Genomic DNA, 13,182 nt, shown 5'->3' with positions numbered 1-13,182 from the left:
AGGTGACATCGCCGTGCCGCCCCCCTGGGATGCTCACTGCTTGCGGCGCTCCCCTTGGACGCTTGCCACGGGCAGCGCCCCCACGGGTGGCTAGCCCTGCCCCCAGATGCACAGCATGTGTGCTGCTCCAGGTGCCAGAATAACTAGCTCCACCTCTGCCTCTGTCTCTCCCACTTCCTCATTCGTCATCCTCATCATCTCCTCTATGGGTGCCACTTAGGGCCATCTGCCTTTGAACTCTTTGCTCTCCTACTTTTAATGCTTGCCAGGTTCTGGGGGATGGTGGGTCTGGAATGCTTTCTAATGACAATGTGTTAGCCTGCTGCTGCTCTGACTCTTCCACAATTTCCTAACTTTCCCCCTCATCTGTGACCTCCCGCAATCCCCTGCTGTAAATATATACTGTCTTCCTCTTCCTCCTCCCTGGAAGGGTCAGGATGGGGAGGCGGTCTCCACCCCTCCTCCTCCTCTGCCCAGCCCTTGACATCTGCTGCCCCCAACACCACAAGTCTTGAAGTACATTTCAACTACCATCCAGGTTGGCTCTTTACATGGAATGGGGATAGGACGCCATCTTGCCTTCACCACAAGCAGTAAAATGCCTTGAGCTGGCCATGGTGAGGAGAAGAATGACTGGGGCAGGTCATAGGAGCCAACTGCTAGGGGCTGAGGTCACTTTGCCACCCCAGCAAAATATTTGAAGGGGCCAGGCCCCCCAAAGCTGATGAGCATTGTGATTCAAATGTTGTGCATGCACCACATCTTGTGATCAATAATGTTGGGCAAAGCTTACCTGCCCCACCCCCAATATTTTATTCAAGTTGGCACCCCGGGGCAGATTTTGAAGTACCATAACATTGTGTGAAGCACCATTTCTGTTTAATTATCATTTGCTGATGTTTAGAGAGTTAATTTTATTGTGTGTTATTATATTCTCATAGAAGAAGAAGAAGAAGAAGAAGAAGAAGAAGAAGAAGAAGAAGAAGAAGAGTAGTAGTAGTAGTAGTTTGGATTTGATATCCCGCCTTTCACTCCCTTTAAGGAGTCTCAAAGCGGCTAACATTCTCCTTTCCCTTCCTCCCCCACAACAAACACTCTGTGAGGTGAGTGGGGCTGAGAGACTTCAAAGAAGTGTGACTGGCCCAAGGTCACCCAGCAGCTGCATGTGGAGGAGCGGAGACGCGAACCCAGTTCCCCAGATTACAAGACTACCGCTCTTAACCACTACACCACACTGGCTCTGAATATGACTGAATATTTTCTTTATTTGATATAAGTTGTTCTATTTTAAAGTTATGTTTTATTATGACTTTTTGTATTGGATCGGATTATTATATGGCATGTGTTCTTTGCTGTGTATTTTCTTGCTGTAAAACACCTTTTCTATAATAATATAGAAAGGTAGCACACAAATTAAAGGTGATTTTTTTATTATTATTAAAAGGGAGAGAAAGATCTTCACTACCATAGGGGCAAAGGCGATTTGGAGTTCTTGTGTCATGAGCTGTGTCTGTGTAAGAATGAAAGAAACATTTAAGCACTGGTAGAAAGATTTCCTCACTTAGCACTTTTACAGTCTTATCAGTTAAGAACATTTGTTTGTATAACGCTCCTTTTTAAGAGTCAAGAATTCTTTTGTCTTTATCTCTGCAAAGCTAGATTCCCAACAATGACATATACGCACCACACTCAGATATCCCAAGATGGGGAAAATGTCATTTATCAGCGGCAGAAGAAAGAATGGAACTTTCACCATCGGAACGCTATCTAAACTAGTTTACTGTGAGATCTGAGGGAGGACAAGTGTGTTTTATTAAAGTGCTAGTTCTCATGCACTTCATCACATCTGCTTTCTTAAAAAAAATAAAAGAAAAAGAAACAAAATAAATGCAAAGTTATTAAGAGAAGCCCTTCATTATGAAAAGCATACGCAACTGCTATATACAATAGAATGAAAAACAGTGAAGAAAAATCTATTCATATGGAAGCCATCTATCTGCATACACCTAGATAGGGTACTTGGGGATTTCCAGTGCTATTGAAAAGGTTATCCCTAGTACAATATATTAAAAATATGCCTTATGTGATTTAGGGATTTGAAGCAACGCTTCAAGACTTTCGGAGAGGGAGGGAGGGAGACAGATTTGAGTCCACGCTGGAAATGTGGAATTTTTTGTGTACTTTGCCAGACAACTGAAAAGAAGAGAATATAGGTTTGTGTGTGTGTGTGTGTGTGTGAATTTATTTCCATGTACAACTACAAATAAGTTTGCTTGCTAAATCCAATTTCTTATAATGCCTCTCCCACATTTACCCTCTGAAGGATAAATTCAAAAGTTGTCCTTATGCCAAAAATGTGCTTGACCTGACAAAGACATCTATGCAGAGTGTTTTATGGCTACCGGGGGATATTTTATTGATGCAGCTTCAGATTTATGGTATTAGGGTGCAACCTTGTGTGATTCATAAGGCACAGAATATCCTAATGTGACCAGTATTCATATATGGGCAGCTGCAACTATGGTGGCTGGTCTTATTTCTCTCTCTCTCTCTTTCTCCGATCTGTTTATCACATATAACAGATCACCCCAGACCAGACAACTGGACAAAGTATTTCTTAAAAATCTTAGAATTGTTGAGTTGGAAGGGACCACAAGGATCATCTAGCCCAACCCCCTGCAATACAGGAATCTTTTGCCGAATGTGGGGCTTGAACCCACGTTCCTAGATTAAGAGTCTCAGGCTCTAACAACGGTGCACAAAGTGATATTCCCCATTTGGAATATCATGGCTTATCTGACTGAGACTTCATACACATACCCTGTGTATTGGGTTAGGCTGCTTCTGCTGCCTAATTCCCAGTTTGAGTGTGTGTATGGCAAAGAACACGCGGTGCAGGTGGTGCTGTGTGTTAAAACACAGAGCCTAGGACTTGCCGATCAGAAGGTCGGCAGTTCAAATCCCTGCAACGGGGTGAGCTCCCGTTGCTCAGTCCCAGCTCCTGCCCACCTAGCAGTTTGAAAGCATGTCAAAGTGCAAGTAGATAAATAGGTACCGCTTCGGCGGGAAGGTAAACAGTGTTTCCGTGCGCTGCTCTGGTTCTCCAGAAGCGGCTTAGTCATGCTTGCCACATGACCCGGAAGCTGTACGCTGGCTCCCTCGGCCAATAAAGCGAGATGAGCGCCGCAACCCCAGAGTCGGTCACGACTAGACCTAATGGTCAGGGGTCCCTTTACCTTTATAGCAAAGAAGGAAAGTGGAACTTGAGTCAAAAGCAAGTTCAGTTAGATATCCGATGATAACGCTGCTCATCTCCAACTAAAATAGCCGATCAGTCTATTGTAGGTACAGCCGTACCTTGGTTTTCAAACACCTTAGTTCTCAAACGTTCTGGCTCCTGAACGCCGCCAACCCGGAAGTGAGTGTTCTGGTTTGCGAACTATTTTTGGAAGCCGAACATCCAATGGGGCTTCTGCAGCTTCTGATTGGCTGTAGGAGCTTCCTGCAGCCAATCAGAAGCCACGCTTTGGTTTCTGGATGTTTTGGAAGTCAAACGGACTTCCGGAACAGATTCCATTTGACTTCCAAGGTTGTATTTGACAACCGTTTGACTTCCAAGGTTGTGTTTGACAACCACTCAAATTGTACGTACCATTTTGATTAATCCTCCAACTCATGCCCCCCCCATTTGAGAAATAAAACCCCTTATTTTGTGAACTGGCAACTGTTTCAGTTCCACCTGCACAAGTAAATGAGCAAAACTTTAATCGGACATGACCACAGCTTGAGCTATATATCACGCTCTTTCAGCTGTAGTCGATATTTTTACAAATCTCTACAGTTGCATCCATATTTTTGATTCATTCGCAAGATTTTCTCCAAAAAGATGCCATTCACCTTTCTTTCTTGCTACAATAAATAAAATTGATGTTCAGGCATTATGAAAAGCTACAGTACAGTCGCTGGTTCCTCTTTTGGGATGGTTGCTTTTGCAATTGGTGAAAGAAATGAGGTTGAAATGAAGTCTGCCTCTGTAGGCATGTGACAAGTGATTTTAACGCTCACGTTGAAGCTGAATCAGCCCCACTTCCATGTTTGCAGTTCCAAGGTCTTCTGCAGGGGAGCCTTTCAAACAGAAGCTCACAAAAGTCTGTGCAGAAATCAGAACTGAGAAAGGGGAGAAGTGGCAGATAGGTTAACAGAGGACAATAAAGCTTTCATACAAAGATGAGAGTGCTGAAATGATGTAGAGTAGCTTAGAAAAGCATTAGCAAGTATATGGAAGCAGTTTGTCAAAATTATGTCTGATTATAAGAGTAAGAACAGGCCTTCTCTGTTCGCTAATTTATAGAACTCAAGGTCAGAGGTATCTGTTGAACACAGCCATTGCTTGCTTAGTTTCTACATTGCACTGTATGTCAGTCTCTGAAAGCAGAGAAGGCTGGAGAGAGAGAAAAGGGTTGATCTATAAGTCCTTAAGAATCATGTGACATTAGGGAGGGAGGAGAAATTTGATTTAGTTTTCATTTTATGGCAAACCAACCTAATTCACACTTTCTGATACAATGCCAGAACTGAAAAACAGCCATCCTTCTGATGCTACACGTCTCTGAATTCTGCAATGAAGTTCTTGAGCTGCATAATGTGTGCAAAAATGCATTTACTGAGGTAAAGTGTGCATAAAGGGAATATATTAGTGAAAAATAATACACAAGACCCCCTAGATCATTGTCACATGAACTATCGGCAAACCAGGTGTTCCCCATCTTATACTTGTGTAGCTGGTTCTTCCTGACTGTGTAGAACCTTATAATTTGTCCCTATTAAAATTCACTTTGTTAGTATTGGTTCGCTACTCCAATTTGTTAAGGTCAACTTGAATCCCAATTCTGTCTTCAGCAGCATTGGTGACCCCTCCCAGTTTGGTGTCTTGAGAGTCCCATGAAGATCAAACCTCTCCATCCTTCAGGAAATCAGCCTTGAGTGCTTACTGGAAGGACAGATCGTGAAGCTGAGGCTCCAATACTTTGGCCACCTCATGAGAAGAGAAGACTCCCTGGAAAAGACCCTGATGCTGGGAAAGATGGAGGGCACAAGAAGAAGGGGACGACAGACGACGAGATGGTTGGACAGTGTTATAGAAGCTACCAGCATGAATTTGACAAAACTCCAGGAGGCAGTGGAAGACAGGAATGCCTGGCGTGCTCTGGTCCATGGGGTCACGAAGAGTCGGACACAACTAAACGACTAAACAACAACAAGTTTAACATAACAATACACTGGGTTTACATCATCTATCTTTTACTTGGGTTCACTTACCAAAATACAAAAAGTCATTTGTCTCATTGGGGGTTTCATTATAAGGAGCAGAGGGACAGATAGGAAATGTACAGTCGTACCTTAGAAGTTGAACGGAATCCGTTCTGGAAGTCTGGAAGTCCAAAACGTTCAAAAACCAAATTGCGGCTTCTGATTGGCTGCAGGGCATCCTATTGGCCACTGTGAAAGCAGGATGCTGAACTAGAATAGCCTTTGGTTTGACCCAGTAGGCCTTGTCTTATATTCTTATGGGATTCTGAGCCAGCACATTCCTTTTAAAAAAACAAAAACCCTTAAAATGTATGGGATGAAACAAATTATACATATTCCAAACTCAAAATTAAAATATTGAGAGAACCATGGAAACTCCTTTTCAGAAAGACTGGCCAGAACAAAAGTATCCCAAACCAGCAAGCAGAATTGAACAAATATTTACCAGAAATCTATTAGATACCTGCATTTTTTGCAGATGGGACATGGGTGGTACTGTGGGTTAAACCACAGAGCCTAGGACTTGCCGATCAGAAGGTCGGCAGTTTGAATCCCCGCGACAGGGTGAGCTCCCATTGCTTGGTCCCTGCTCCTGCCAACGTAGAAGTTCGAGAGCACATCAAAGTGTAAGTAGATAAATAGGTACCACTCCGGCGGGAAGGTAAACGGTGTTTCCGTGTGCTGCTCTGGTTCGCCAGAAGTGGATTAGTCATGCTGGCCACATGACCTGGAAACTGTACGCCGGCTCCCTCGGCCAATAAAGCGAGATGAGTGCCGCAACCCCAAAGTCGGTCACGACTGGACCTAACGGTCAGGGGTCCCTTTACCTTTACCTTATATTTTGTAGACTTGACCACAAAGCATTTTATTGAACAACAGCTACTTCTTCAGTGTAGCCAGGCTTGTCAAAGAATACATTTTTCTAAGTTTTGCATGTAACAGATTCTGTATACTGTGCATGATTTTGTGTGGCAGCAGTTAAGTAAAATATAAGGATACTTCAGAGTATTTGCTTGCTTATGGGATGAGAAATACCCACACCATTTAGGGATTTAAATGCTGGTTTCAGAGTAATCAAAAACTTCATGCAGCACTTAAGAATATTCCCCCCTTTTTTTTCTCCCTTGCAAAAATAGCCTTTGTTGACTTAGGATATGATCCCGTTCCTAGGTGGAATCTACACACATATTTTAAAAAATGTTCTGAAAAAGCTTTTCATCCAAGCACATAATAAACAGTATCTAGGGATACTCATCAAAGAAAGTTCTCTTGGCAGAGGTTCTGGTGCTATACATAGAAAATATGTGGAGCAGATATTTCACCTGGACCACAGTGTGCACCTGTAGCAGACCTGTTATATAGATGTAAAGCAGTTATGTCCTTTGCTATGAGCAGAGATGGCGTACTCCCTAGGAATTTGAATGAAACTGAGGTATAGGCAGGGATCAGAAACATTTCTGGAATGTTATCTTATTTTTTATCTCATTTTTTTTGTTTGTTTAAAGAAAAGCACATTTGCTAAAATGCTTACATTAGTATGATTTTTGGTGCTCTCTTTCTGAGCTAAGCACTTCCCTGAGACATCTCGTTCGCAACTTTATTTACAGAGAAAGATGAACTTGAGGCCGTTTGGCGCAGCTTTGTTGAAAGAGTCTTCCTCTTGCAGCATAGCTCCAAATGGTTTGTTTGGACTGTTTCAGAGGTGACATCCAATACGTAAGATTCCCAGCCTGAGAAGTGGGGAAACGGATTATCAAAGGAAGCGAAGTATAGAAACAGGAATATACAGTTCCCTGGCATGTGACATCATTCCCTCCAGAGTAGGCAAATGGAATTGGAACATGTTATGGAGCAGTCAGCCATTAGCTTTTCTGCATGGTCACATTAGTGATGTGGGGAGAGGATGATAGGATCAGCCAGCCTCCCCTAATGTGGTACCCACGAGATATATTGGGAATTTTAGAGAGGGACACCATGTTGTGCAAGGCTGGGCTAGGCTCACCTTCTGTCCTCAAAACTTATCTCACACTTCTGCAGACATAAGGTGTCAGTTTGCATTTCTTGATGCAGAAAGTATTGATCGGACGCGTAGAGAGCCAGTGTGGTATAGTGGTTAAGAGTGGTGGACTTGTAATCTGGTGAACCGGGTTCGCTTCCACGCTCCTCCACATGCAGCTGCTGGGTGACCTTGGGCTAGTCACACTTTTCTGAAGTCTCTCAGCTTCACTTATCTCACAGAGTGTTTGTTGTGGGGAGGAAGGGAAAGGAGATTGTTAGCCGCTTTGAGACTCCTTAGGGTAGTGATAAAGCGGGATATCAAATCCAAACTCCTCCTCCTCCTCCTCTTCTTCTTCTTCTTCTTCTTCTTCTTCTTCTTCTTCTTCTTCACGAGGGTCATTCAACCCCCTGCAATGCAGGAATCTTCTTTCCCATTCTAATTAATTCAAGAGGGTTCTGGAAGCTTCTCTGTGTGAAAGAAACAGGAAGTTTCTAGCTGACACGCAAGTTTCTATTCTGCCTAGAAGCAGAAGGTTCTTGATGTTTGGATTATTCCTTCAGAGAAGCTGAGTACAGCTGGCTTAAACTGGTTCTGTTATCTCTTTCTGTCAAGGTCATGCTGACTATAATAAGTTGAGGTGAAACAGGAAGGTGCTCCTCCTCCTCAGGGATCCAACTCACCTCCACCATTGCCCCTCTACCTAAGCCTTGCTTACCAGGGTCGCCCATCTGCAGCTTCTGGGTTATGGCAACATCTGATGAGAAGCCTATGAGATCTCAACAGAATCCAGAAGCCACAGCCACTTCTGCTTGCTTCTTCAGCGGGGGGTGGGGGGATGAAGAGGGTGCTTCCCCACCACAGTAGTGCAGAGAAGCAGTGGCAGCAGCAAGATTTCATAAGAGTTCTATGAGATCTCGCAAGAAGCCATCGCCACTTTTCCTTGCTTCTCTGGCAGCGGCAGGGGTGTGCAAGTGGAATTCTACAGTCCAAGGCAGCTGCCTTAGTCCACCTAATGAGTGGTCAGATGTTTTAGCCCCTAGGAGACCCTGCTTCAATGGACCAGTGAAATATCTCACACAGAGACGCATGCACACAGTTCATGCAGTGTTGGAATGTTGATCATAGAATCCAAATTGTAGAGCTGGAAGGGACCACAGGAGCCAGTGTGGTGTAGAGCAGTGTTTCCCCACCTTTTTTGGGCAAAGGCACACTTGTTTGATGAAAATAATCTCAAGGCACACCACCATTACAGCCCCGTGATGTCAGCGCGCAGCGTCACACCGGGAGGGACGCACGAAAGTGTAAGTTTCAATTTTTTTCCCTCCCCCTTGCCGGGGAACCTCCAAGCTTTGGGGGTGGGGGGGAGGAGGCAGCAAAGCAAGGCAGGAAGGAGAGCGCGGCTTGGCTGGGTGAGCTTTGGCAGGGGCAGGGAATGAGAGCCGCGAGGCGGGCGCTGCGGACGGAGGCGCTGCCCGCCGAGCTTGCAGGCAGCCAGGCAGGCAGACGACGAGAGCCCCGCGCTGGGCGGCCTCTCCTCGCCGCCGCCGCCCCGCCTCTCGCCGCCCGACTCGCCCACCTCCCTCCAGGCAACATCTCGCGGCACACCAGGCAACATCTCGCAGCACACTAGTGTGCCGCGGAACAGTGGTTGAAAAACACTGGTGTAGAGGTTAAGAGCGGTGGACCTGTGATCTGGTGAACTGGGTTCTCATCCCCACTCCCCACTCCTCCACCTGCAGCTGCTGGGTGACCTTGGGCTAGTCACACTTCTTTGAAGTCTCTCAGGCCCACTCACCTCACAGAGTGTTTGTTGTGGGGGAGGAAGGGAAAGGAGAATGTTGGCTGCTTTGAGATTCCTTAAGGGGAGTGATAAAGCGGAATATCAAATCCAAACTCCTCCTCCTCTTCTTCTTCACGAGGGTCATTCAACCCCCTGCAATGCAGGAATCTTTTGCCCAACGTGGGGCTCAAACTCATGACCTTGAGATTAAGAATCTACTGACTGAGCTATACCAGTTTTCACTTCACCCATCATTTGGGAAGATATGCAAAAGAAAAGAATATATATATATATATATATATATATATATATATATATATATATGCTTTCGTAGATTTTCACGGGTACAGGAATGCAGGTTTTGGTGTCTTCGGGTGTCTTCCCGTGTAAGAGTCGGGGTGTCTGTGCGACGTTTCGACGAGGTCTCACTCGTCATCTTCAGGCTGGTGCTTTCGGCTTCTTGTTACTGGAACAGAGCAGAATCTGGTGTTTGAGTTCCTATAAATACTGTTGAGGGGTGTGGTGTATAGCCTCCAACGTTCTGGGCAGAGAGGAAGTTCCTAGATTAGTGTGCCTTTTCTTCTTTTGTTCCTTAATTACTTGAGGGATATCTTGAGTGATTTCATGAGTGATATTCTGAATACCACTGGGTGGGTCATTAAGTGTAGATTAGTTGCTAAAGCTTTTGTGTCTTGACCTCTTGAGCTTGTGAAGAGTTTTTCTGAGAAGATGGCTGTGCTGCATTTAGTTGTGCTCTGGCTTGGCTTCGTGTATAGGGGCGAGCTGTGGTTTTGTGCCTTGTGCCAGCCAGATCTGTGTAGGGATTGCAGGGGGGTGCAGCATCCGGAGGTGCCACTATAGTTTGGCTACTGGATGGAGTCTGTAATATGTCTGTGGAGAGGGTCTGGGTTTGGGTCTGGTGTGGTTGATTGGTGACGGCGTTCTGTGTGCCTCTGGTTCTGGTGTCGGTTTTTGTGGGGAGGGCTAATTTCCAGACCCAAACCCAGACCCTCTCCACAGACATATTACAGACTCCATCCAGTAGCCAAACTATAGTGGCACCTCCGGATGCTGCACCCCCCTGCAATCCCTACACAGATCTGGCTGGCACAAGGCACAAAACCACAGCTCGCCCCTATACACGAAGCCAAGCCAGAGCACAACTAAATGCAGCACAGCCATCTTCTCAGAAAAACTCTTCACAAGCTCAAGAGGTCAAGACACAAAAGCTTTAGCAACTAATCTACACTTAATGACCCACCCAGTGGTATTCAGAATATCACTCATGAAATCACTCAAGATATCCCTCAAGTAATTAAGGAACAAAAGAAGAAAAGGCACACTAATCTAGGAACTTCCTCTCTGCCCAGAACGTTGGAGGCTATACACCACACCCCTCAACAGTATTTATAGGAACTCAAACACCAGATTCTGCTCTGTTCCAGTAACAAGAAGCCGAAAGCACCAGCCTGAAGATGACGAGTGAGACCTCGTCGAAACGTCGCACAGACACCCCGACTCTTACACGGGAAGACACCCGAAGACACCAAAACCTGCATATATATATATATATATATATGCAGGTTTTGGTGTCTTCGGGTGCCTTCCCGTGTAAGAGTCGGGGTGTCTGTGCGACGTTTCGACGAGGTCTCACTCGTCATCTTCAGGCTGGTGCTTTCGGCTTCTTGTTACTGGAACAGAACTTCCTCTCTGCCCAGAACGCCGGAGGCAGAGAGGAAGTTCTGTTCCAGTAACAAGAAGCCGAAAGCACCAGCCTGAAGATGACGAGTGAGACCTCGTCGAAACGTCGCACAGACACCCCGACTCTTACACGGGAAGACACCCGAAGACACCAAAACCTGCATTCCTGTACCCGTGAAAATCTACGAAAGCAAATATATATATATATATATATATATATATATATATATATATATATGAGAAAATTATATAAATGACCCCTTGATTTGTTGGGCAAAGTTGACACTGAACGAGTCACATTCTGCTGAACTTCACCACCGTTTCTTCTCCCTCTCTCTCTCTCTCTCTCTCTCTCTCTCATTTTTCTTTCTTTTTTGTATCACTCTTCCTGCTCAGGCCCTGACAATTTAGCCTCAAATGTTGACACATCAAGAGAACGAGGCTGGGAAAATGCCTTTCCCACCAAAATCAAGCCACAAATTGCAAAATCAACACTGAGCCATTTCAAAGCTATTAATTCTGCCATGGCAGGATTCAGACTTAACATCCTCTGATCCGAGGTACCGAGATAATATATTCCCCTGTACAGCAAGAAAAACCCGCAGTGTCCAAAGGAATTAGCCTTCTCTCCAAGCTACAACAATTATGTGAAATATTTGCCTTGCCAAGTACAAGGAGAGCAATTCTTTTAATATCACACTGGCTGTCGTACGTCATTTTAAATAGAAATGTCAGGTGGAAGTTCACCTTGCCGGTTTTGTTCACTAAGAATCTGGGGATTGATTACTTAACCCAATCTGTATAACTCTTCCCTCAAGAAGGTATTGAGGTGTAGTGGTAAGAGTGCTGGACCTGGGAGGACCTGGGAGACCAGGGTCAAATCTTTATTCAGCCTTGTCCCCCTCTCCACCAGATACCCACGACTCACTCTGGGCCCTCGCCTTCCATTAATAGGAAGCTGCTGTAAACTGTATCAGACTACTGGTCCATCTAATTCAGTCTTGTCTATGTTATCTGGCAATGCTTCTCCAGGATTTTAGACAAGGGTCTCTCCCAGTCCTCTGGAGTTACCAGGGACTCAACTTGGGGTCTTCATCATGCAATGCAGATTAGATATCCCTGAGCTATGGTCCATCCCTGCCTCTTGAATTAGATTAGGCCCAGTTAATGAAGAATGTAACTTAGACCCTCCAAGTGTCCCAGATTTTTCAGGGACAGCCCTGGATTTACAGAAACTGTCCCAGTTTCTGATTTGATCCCGGAATGCCCCGCTTTCCCTTAGAAAGTCTCTATTTTCATCGGAGAAATGTTGAGGGCTTGGTAGGACGTCCTTATTTTCATTGGAGAAATGTTGGTGTGTATGGTAACATGAATTCATTTTGCTCAGAGTGGATCCGCAGTGGGAAGCAATACCAAGCAATAGTGCTATTTTTCTAGAAAAAGAGGTGTCGGAGATCCCCTTTGTTCTCGTAGAATGGCAGTTGTGCCCACCTAGGAGGTGCCAGAGCTGAGCTCTGGTTGAAAAAAATAAGCCCTGCCAATCAAGGCAGGTGACAAGGAATATTTCCTTCTGCCATGATAAAGGTGTTTTTTGTTGTTGTTTTTTAAAAAAGCGTTAGCCCTTCTTCAAAAGCAAACCTTTCAAATGCCCAGCAAATTGCTAGAGTTTACACAACAGAGACGTCGAACGGACTTCATCCGCAAGTAGCACACCGTTTTGTTGGGCCGATGCCTAATTACTCTTCGAGCTTTCTTCCTTCGCAGGGATTTCTCTCCAAAAGTCTTTAAACAGCAATCTGTTAGTCTTGGCAACCTTCGGTCCGGAGTGCAATATTCATCAGGGTCTTTCTTTTTCAGTTTCAAAGGCAATACTTACATATAATGATTTTGCTGAGAAACCAAACAGAAAATGTGTATTGTGGTGCTGAAAACACATTTCGTGGAGTTGTTACAGGCTTCTTGGAAGAAGGCCCTTCGTTTAATGAGTCTTTCTGCATTTGTGTCTGTGTGTTTGTATTTCTTCCCTTCAAGTTTTTATTAAGCTCTGCAGGGCTCGATACCCCAGAGGACGCTCCGCGGAAAGTTAGGCTGGGCTGAAACTGTGGTGCCTTCTTTTTTGTTCTTTCTTTCTCTCTTTTTTTACACCTGGTGAATTTCCACGATTCCTTCATGCTTAGCAGTGCGGCATGGAAACCTACTGTGAGGGATCAAATGATCTGTTTTCTTTTCCCTTGAGGTGAACCACATTTTGCTTGTGTGAGAAAGCAAACGTTCCTAACTAGACCAGAAAGCTGCCTACTGCTTTGGAGAGGCTTCGAACAGGATTGATATAAACTGCTGACCTTTCTTGATGGGCCTCCTTGCGGTCATGAATGGCACCCCCACCGCCTGC

Source organism: Podarcis vaucheri (genome assembly GCF_965113315.1).
Source record: "Podarcis vaucheri genome assembly, chromosome: 3".
NCBI classification, from domain to species: Eukaryota; Metazoa; Chordata; class Lepidosauria; order Squamata; family Lacertidae; genus Podarcis; species Podarcis vaucheri.
This window is presented reverse-complemented; position numbering follows the sequence as displayed.